General features: G+C 40.4%; 1 long non-coding RNA gene across 1 annotated transcript; it reads left to right on the forward strand.

Annotated features, from left to right (window-relative positions):
• The first annotated feature begins 167 nt into the window (after positions 1-167).
• On the forward strand, positions 168-5,065 carry LOC134178992 (uncharacterized). The gene is made up of 4 exons (XR_009969737.1): positions 168-227; positions 569-624; positions 688-773; positions 4,475-5,065. It is a non-coding gene; the product is annotated as an uncharacterized LOC134178992 (long non-coding RNA).
• The last annotated feature ends 4,499 nt before the right edge of the window (positions 5,066-9,564 follow it).

The following is a 9,564-nucleotide window of genomic DNA, read 5'->3' on the forward strand; positions in this document are numbered from 1 at the left end:
TAACGGTTTCTCTTACAGTTTATACCCACGGTGTTATTTGGGCAACTAAATTGTCATATTGCTAGTGTTCCATGTTAGTGTAGAAGGCATACAGTGTCGAGTGCTTTACAGCGCATTCAGTCGTATTTATGCGCATGTGCAGTATCTCACTCTTTTGCAGCAGACTCCTTTTCTGGAATATGTACGAAGGACGAGTTACTTTACGTCAGTTGGAATCAAGAGATCCAGTAGGCTCAAAAGACATACTGTGCATGTACTTACAATTCATATTTTGTCTAATTAACGGGTAGATTCTAGTATTCTACTAAAGACATTATTAGAGACGAAGCATGCATCGTCTAGCTAGAAAGGGCTAGGTAGACATCCATGCTTGTGGTGTGTGGTGTGTGTGGTGTGGTGTGGTGTGGTGTGGTGTGGTGTGTGTGTGTGTGTGTGTGTGTGTGTGTGTGTGTGTGTGTGTGTGTGTGTGTGTGTGTGTGTGTGTGTGTGTGTGTGTGTGTGTGTGTGTGTGAATTGAAGACATTACATGTCAGTATTGGGGACAAAACTCTGCTATTTACTTGTATAGAATTCAATTGTCGAATAACCATTGTTCTTATTCTTATTTATGCTGACATTATGGCGGTATGCTGTTTATTCTTTCGAAGTCTGCTGTACTGGATAACTGATTGATTATTTTGTGTTCAGGGTTGGCTGAACAATTGGAATGGTAGCGACTTCAATGAATAAGGTAGAATAGAGATGTAATGGCAGCAACAAGAAGTGAGTTTAAGGTTGGATTGTATTTGTATTTGTATAATGATCTATTTGCAAAGTATACCATTAATTAATTAATTAAAGCTAATTATCTAATGACATTGCGTGATTGAAACTATCAATCTGTACAATAAAACTGCATGGTACCAAAGGAGCAATATAACTGAGTCAACTACTGTCTGTATATTCTAAGAGTTAATGCAGTTGTCTACTCTGAATGTTCTGTTGTTGATCTTTGTGTCGGATTTCTGGAGGGCAGCCATGTGGGGCGAAGTGTAGGACGACGTCGTCTAGTGCAGGTAGAATTGTAACCTGGACAGAGGCAGCCAAAGATGCTGTCACCCAGATACTGCTTGGCAGCACAAGATTGACAAAGAGCATGACGCCCTCCACGAACAAGCAGTTGATCAAGAATAACGATCTCCTCAGGAGGCTGAAACACAAGTAATCATAGATTAGAGGTGTCAAATGTTTAGGGGAGAAGTATGTGTGAGTTACTCCTATTGAAAACCATTGGATGGTTTACATAAGCACATAATGTGTTTCTTTGTGATGTGCATGATGTGTTGATGTGGCTGTTTGTTTGGTGACGAGCTTATAGTAGTGTATGTCTAATACACTATACTTACAAGCATTGGCTCATCCTGATCCTCGGGATTCTCTGTGCTGTTGTCGCCATTGTTGGCATCTATGAAATACAGCCAATGACAAGACGTTAATGTGTCTTATTAAGTCAAGTCAGCACAGCACAGCATCTTACCATATTCAAAGAACAAACCCCAGAAACCATCACTTTGGCTTTGAGAGTCTGCTGTGAACTCGAGTGTTGATTGGTGCTGCATAGTGTACACCAGACTGCGTTCACCTTCTTCTCCGCAGAGATAGTGGTAATCACTGTCATGATAGTTTTTTCTAATGGCAATTCTATCTTCCGCGAGTGGTCCACATACACCCGTTGGTGCATCCAATTGGAGACGGGGAATATAGAAGGCGCCCAGCATTGTGTTTCCTGTAGCAGTGATGGTCCATATGCACTTTGTATTTGGTCTGTAGGTAGAAACATCACTAGGCTTCCTTGGGCTTCCGACCATGATCACACGACCAGGTTGCAGAGGTCCACTATGGTAATCTAGGATAGCATGTGTTTGGGTGTCCATACATTCGACCGTTCCAGTTCTGCAGAGCAAATGTCACTGAAATGTGAAGAAAGCATAGAGAAGGAGAACATGTCTACTCACGCAGCATTTGTTGCTCTGAAGGCCAATGTTATTACCAAGACAACAGCAAGATAGATGAAAGAAGACATCATAGAATTCTTTGCTCGTAGACGTTGAATTCTGTCAAAGTCAGTCAGATACTGAAATCTTGTGCTCCTATCAGCTTCTTATATCCTTTTTGAGTGGCTGCATGAGGCGTGACCGCATTTTATTCGTTCAAATATTGAAATTAATAGAGAATGAAATTGACAGACGGTTATGCGTCAGTCAACTCATTGTGGGGATTCCCACTTCAGGGGAGACCAATCAACATTACCTGACTCTTACCATATTATATAATACCAACAATGAGCTTCCAGGGGTTTCCCATTAACACCATGGTGGGAAACACTTAGCAGGGCATCAAAACACCAGTTTGTGTGGCCTCCTAGGATGTCAATAGAATAGGAGTGCCAGAAGGTTGTGACAAACACAAAGAACTGTCAAGTCGTAAAACAGCATTGGCTCAAGACGCATCCTAACTACAAACATTAGAGAGGGCATCAGTATCTATGTCAGTCTCATGAGGTGTAAAAGGTTTTACATGACTAGAGGATATCTGATTCTTTGTGATTCTCTTTAGGCTATGAGATAGTTATTGTACACAAACGTGCATGTTGTCATCAATTATGTTGGGAAGATTTGGAGAAAATTGAGATGGTGTGCATGCATGCGTACATATGAGAACCAAACACGTATGACATTGCTATGTGACTGTAGGCATCATATCATATGAATGAGTTGGACGCTGTGAACTTTTAGTGCCCAAGGGCTATACTGTTTGTCAATATTGGTGGTGCTTGTTTAGTGTTATTGTGTGGCTTGAATGTTGAACATTCCGGCTAGGAGTTGGAAACACTTATTAAATTACTTAGGAGAAGTGGTTTTGTTATGCTATTATCACACCGGTGGTCTATTGGTCACTGTTGCGCGCCTGCTGTTCACTTATTATAATATGACACAAGTGAAGTGATTATGTGAGCCCACCTGCACAGGCATTCTCAAGTCTGTAGATAGATTCCACATGCATGCAAGACATGCAAGCTGGTTAATTAGAGCTGGGTAGATCTATACATTGTATACATTACTTGGCTTTGTGCAATGTCCAAATTCCAGCTAAATTTTGGAGTTTGAGTTTTATATGTTAGCTAATGGCTGATCCAACTGCATTAGTGGTGTGTGTGTGTGTGTGTGTGTGTGTGTGTGTGTGTGTGTGTGTGTGTGTGTGTGTGTGTGTGTGTGTGTGTGTGTGTGTGTACGCGTGCTTGTGATATACATTTAATATATTGAGCTGCTAAACCTATACTACTACTACTACTCATATGGCTTTTGAGCACAAAGCACTAGTTTAAGAAAATCTCTATAGATAGGTTTAGCATTGGAAAGTTTCACAGTCTTTTATTCTAATAGAAAGTGTACTAGACGGTTACTGAAGCAAAATACCTTACAGCTTGAGAAAATGGTAGTGCCAGTTATAACAACTGTAAGAACTGTTTTTCTTGCTATAATATATATTGTCTCAATGTTCTGGGTTATCACGCCGTTACTGTTTTCATTACACTGATCGCGTGTATACCAGAGAATAGAAGTCGTCTCGAGTCAATCTATCTGCTTGTGATAATGAGACAGCTTATGCTAGTCTCTTGCCGCACCGGCTTGTCTGGAAACAGTAGAGGTGTTCAGAAAGTGATTACTCATCTAACAACAATGGATATACTCTAGATGTAGTGACGAATACGCATGTTTTAGAAGAAACGAGCATGTAGTGTGTGTGTAGAGTAGATCATACTGCGCTTATGTACTTTGTATATTGACTGTGTATACGTATATAGACTTTTTAGTTTAAGTCTAGTGACTGTTTAAGTTATGAAACAGACAGACTTTACTAGAATATATAGATATTATATTATACATGTATGCAATGATGACGTAACTTTATTCTGCAATTTGTTTATCTACACTTGAAGTAAAATTTGACGACGTTGAGCGAACTAATCTAGCAATTAAGTATATAGTCATGAGGCATAGGTGGATAGAGGGAGGGGTCCTGGGGGTCAGGACGCCTTCTCTTCAAAGACACGCCTACTACAGCCAAAACATTGCAAAAAATTGTAGTGTTAATTTAACTGTTATGTTTTTAGTATTAATGCTCAGTTAGTTGGTCATTAAACAAATATTAGAGTTTGTAGTATAAAGAGATGGTGTAGAATCAATAAGCAGCAGTGAGTAGGCAGCCTCGTCCCCAGACTCTCTCGCACTTGTCTTGTCTGGTGCTGGTAAGTTATGACCATTCCAAGCGCGAGAGAGTCTGGAGACAAGGCTAGCAGTGAGCAGTGAACTCTCAAATTGTGTCTCACAAATATTTTGTATATGCACATCTAGCATATGATATAGTACAGTACGTACGTACACAAGTACGTATGTACTAATTTTTTGTAATTCTCTATATGTTTCATTGACAGAAAAGACGCAAACGTGTAAGATCCAGCAGCTCTGGTTAAAAAATCTTACGCCTTGCTGGTCCAAGCAGGGTCACTAAGCCCAGCCCCAGACCAAATAGCAGTGATAGAAAGACAAGAAGAGAGTCAGTCCTCTAGAGACTGCAGCAATGAGAGCAAACGCGTCACAGAAACACGAACTAACAAGTCAACTAACACGCAACTCATTGCGCCATTTAGACAATATTTCGTCAAACAAAAGACCTGCTACTACTTCAAGCATGAAAGACAATCTAAAAAGGCCATCACTCAAGATGAACAAAGTCAGCTATCGAGCACAAGCAGAAGAAGATAGATTCTATTGTAGATAATGAAAACAGTGCAGTTCCTGCTCCACAAGATAAAGCAGACTCTGTAGATGCGAGTCCTGTGTGGCTGAAATTAAGTTTCAGTGATGTTCTATTTGCTGTATTATTCTGTACTGTAATGGTTTCCGTATTTGCATTGTTACAGTGGGATTATTTGTAATCACGCGTGTGGAACTTTATTTTTATTAGTTCTATCACTGGTGGCGCTTTCTTAAGGACATTCTAGTAAAAGTACTGTATAGTAATAATTCCGATGGACTACACTGATCGACACAATCAGGTGGCCTCCATCATTCACTGGGATGTTTGTCGCCATTTTGGGGTTCCAGTGGAGACCAGATGGTACTGTACCGGCATCAGCCTGATAGGCTTGTGGTGATGGATTACGTTACTATGATGTGGGGAACCACCATCCCCACTGCCAAGAAGATCAAAGCCAATCATCCAGGCGTCTTGTATGGGAACTATTTGGTTGTGGGGACTATTTGGTCTCGGGCAATTATCTCATGCTTATTTGGTTTCCAAAACCGTTTAACTGGGGCTTATTTGTCGATCACAATTTCGTGTGTCTGACGTTTCGTTTTGAGGCACGCGGACGTGTCGAAAGTAGGCGGAGTAAGAATCTCTTGTGGGTTACAAGGTAAACAAACATGATCTTGATATTTGAAGATCATGAAGTGCACGTGTAAATATGTGCTTAAAGTGCATAGAATGCTGCAGCTAGGAGCCAGAACTGGCTGCAGAGTATGCATTGATCCTGCATGGATGGCATCGATCAATACCAGACGGGTATTTTGATGGTCGTTTGCTTGTTTGTTTGTTTATTTGTGTGTGTGTGACTCAGAGAAATTCAATCTTGAATACAATACCAAGGTACACAAATAACAGCCAAACAGCACAGATTTATACAAAGGGACAGAGGAACACCCAATATTAAACATTGGTGCAAAATAATATTTGACAACACTAGCATGGTACACAGAAAACAAGCAAATGACAGACAAACGGACAAGACTTACAGTCAGACATAGAGAGACAGCTGAGAGAGACAGCTAAGAGAGACATAGAGACAGACAGACAGACAGACAGACAGACAGATTGTTATATTTGAACTCTTGCTGTACCAATAACAATTGCTAACTTTACGTATACATAACAATAACAGTCAATAAACAAAATGTTGAACGTCTTTATCATACAGAAAATCATCAAAATGGCACTTAGACAACTTTGACAACTTTTTTTAAAATCACACGAGAGTTGCAAGACTGTACAACTACAGACAGTTGCTTTCTCCATCTATCTCTAAAGTCTGTTTTGCTGCTTTTTCCATTTGCATCTTTTGAAAGTTTGGGGATCTTATCGAGATAGTCTTCAGCCATAGGGCCCCAAAAGCCAAAGTGTTTGACAGACAGACAGACAGACAGACAGACAGACAGACAGACAGATAATTTATTCTCATACAGATTCTACTTGTACACATGCTAGGATTTTTTAGATACAAATCAGTCCTTGCAAACAACAAAGTCATTAACTAATGGACTTGACTTTGAATGTCAAAATCACCATGATTAGGTGACAGTTTTGAAAGTTTTCTAAGAATAACTTTGGCATTGCATTTTTGCAGACAGACAAACAGACAGACAGACTGCAACACTAACACAGTCACTATATAACGGCTCTATTGAACTTACTTTTAAATTTTGCTATTAGCTACTTTGAGTACTTAGCCTGTAATAGTGATCATGTTTGAAATATACTACCATGCATTGACAGACAGACAGACAGACAGACAGACAGACAGACAGACAGACAGACAGACAGACAGACAGACAGACAGACAGAAAGCGACAGAGACTGACAGATGGACGGACGTACGGACAGACAGACAGACAGACTAAATGACTGAAAGACATACAGATAGACAGAAACGCAAACAGATCAACGTAGATATTTACATGCATACAAGAAAACAAATTTTTCATTAATTAACCTTACATAATCTACAAAGCATATATTTTAATAGTGTGCAACAATGCAACCAACCAACCAACCAACCAACCAAACAAACAAACAAACGAACAACCATCAATACCCATCTGAGAGGCAGTGCAAAATAAGTGAGTTTACGTCAGATACATTTGTTTCTCGAACTACCATATATTCACTTCTGTTCTGAAAGTCATCACTGATCTTTGGTCGTGCGTAACCAACCAATTAGAGACGACGTAGATCGTCTTCGTTGCAATTGATCCTAGGCAGTACGCGTACGTCGCTGTGCACCTACTAGTATCTATAGATATCGATCGATGCAGGATCGATGCATAAAATCTGTAGTCAGTTCTTGCTCCTAGCCGCAGCATTCTATGCACTTTTAGGCACATCTCTACACGTGCGCTACGTGATCTTCAATTACAAATCATGTTTGTTTACCTTGTAACCCACAAGAGATTCTTACGTCACGTCGTTCGCGTCCATCTCGTACAGTTGCACGAGTTGGAGAGTGCCGATTCGAGGTTCAATAAATGCGAAACCGAATAGTCCCCGCAGGTGCCGAAACCAAATAAGCCCCAGTTAATACAAATGTTCCTATACTTATGTATGAACTGTTGCTTAGAAGGGGGAGGGATGTGTATTTAGACACTGTTGCTGGTGGTCAGGGTGTAATCAGGACGCACACGCACGCACACGCACGCACGCACGCACACACCACACACACACACACACACACACACACACACACACACACACACACACACACACACACACGCACGCACACAAGGAGCCAACCCAATTGAGAGGTTAGCCTTGCAACCTACTGTCGTTCTCTTCTCTAGAGGCTTTAAAATCTTTTTTTACGTTTGACAAATCATGCTCTCTGCTTGGAAAACCTGCATTAGGAATCTCTGGACGAGTAGCCATACTCCACTACTAAGAATTGTCAGCTGTGGTGTTGTGGTCATCGGCTCTGTTTACTATTAATTAAATATAAACAGTTGAGCGACCTCACGTGGTAATAAATACTCTCTCACAAGGTGACAAACTATCAAAGTACACTGTAGATGATATTGGATCTCAATTATTCTTCTAATTCAACCAACTATTTATCTTACCATGAATGCAAGTAAAAGTGATTAGATGCACAAGTGACCTACCATCTGTCATTAATTAACCTGCATAGAGATAAGACCCCCACTTAACTCCCTAACGAGTTGACGTAGTTTGTATACAAACAATAACTCTGTGATCATTTAGCTAGCTTGGTGGGTGTCAAATTCAGTTGATTTTTTAATTAACTGGAATAAACATGTGACGACTGACAGCCAAACATTCCACGGGATACACGATCAGTCAAACATTGAATAACGTTATTAGTAGAGACTTCTCCTCTTGCTTGTCGAGTCTTAAAACGCAGTTTAGAGCAACACCTGACTCTAGAGTTGTTAAGAAATGAAGAAGCCTGGGAACAACTGGAATTGTGGAACATGTGAACATAAAGGAAGGTTAGAATTTACGTAGGTTAGAATTCGGATTGCTAACCACTAGAGAAAGAAGCAATAGTATGTTTGGCATGCTATACTTACTGCATGGTCGTTAGCTGTGCATACAATCAATTAGGGCTGCACCGCTAATGGCAAGATCGAATTACATTATCAACATTAATAAATTTTGTCAGCACACTCGTTGACAAACAGACTTCTTAACTTCTCTTCTCGTTTTTAGCACTTATTACAACACGCGATGTAGGAAAGAAGTAAAATTTTTGTAGTGCAAACATCAGTTGCGCATTGAAACCGTTTTAGTACCATCACAGTCACATTTGATCACGAGTCATCTCTATTCTCTATCACCTACGCACGATTCCCACGTCTTCTCCAACTTTCGAACAAACTCTAGTACTCACCACGATTTGCATGTATGTCGAAACGTTGATTTTGTGGCTTAGCGCCCGAAGCTAAGTAACGTGCTAGTCCGGAAACCTGATTCATTTCGTAGAACACGACAGCAACCTGACTCATTTCATTTACTCGAGTCATGTCAGAAACTAGACATCAGAACGAACGACCGTTCCTGAGGCAGTGGCGACGGATCCAGTGCAGACTGGATTGAAGATCTCATTTCTCACGGATGATTTGACATTCCAATATTGTAAGGAACATCTATAGTATTGTCCTCTAGCGGTACATATGCATGCACTCTATAATGTCTTTCACATCACGCGGTCCAGCATGCACTGCTTGTCGAACACCAGCTGAGATTATACAATATGTCCTAGACGAGTGCATGAACATCATGCGAAACCGCTATATGCCTCCCACTAGGACACAACGTTGCACACGCTAGTAACGTAGCACTCCAAACAGATCGTAACAACAAACGTTTTGCTGTAGCAAAGCTGGAACATTTTTAGCTAAAGGCTACATTTAAAGATCACTTACAGAGAAAACATGCTAGAAAGAAAAATAATACGAGAAGAACTATACATACGTATAGTAGGCTTGCGATTGTTATAGTTAATTAATTAACGTACTCGATTATTACAACTGTTCCTGGTAAACACGTCGACAAGAGACAGTAGAATGTTCGATGATCTTTGCCTAGAGGTTGCGGTATACACATGTAGTGAAGGCATCTAGCGCAAGTCGACAAGAATGACTAATTAATTAAACAGAACCACGTTCAGCTCCAGCAAGGATTAATAAATTGCTGTGACACTAATGCAAAAGCTGCGAACGCAGAAACTCG

This window comes from Corticium candelabrum, chromosome 4 (assembly GCF_963422355.1).
Source record: "Corticium candelabrum chromosome 4, ooCorCand1.1, whole genome shotgun sequence".
NCBI lineage: Eukaryota > Metazoa > Porifera > Homoscleromorpha > Homosclerophorida > Plakinidae > Corticium > Corticium candelabrum.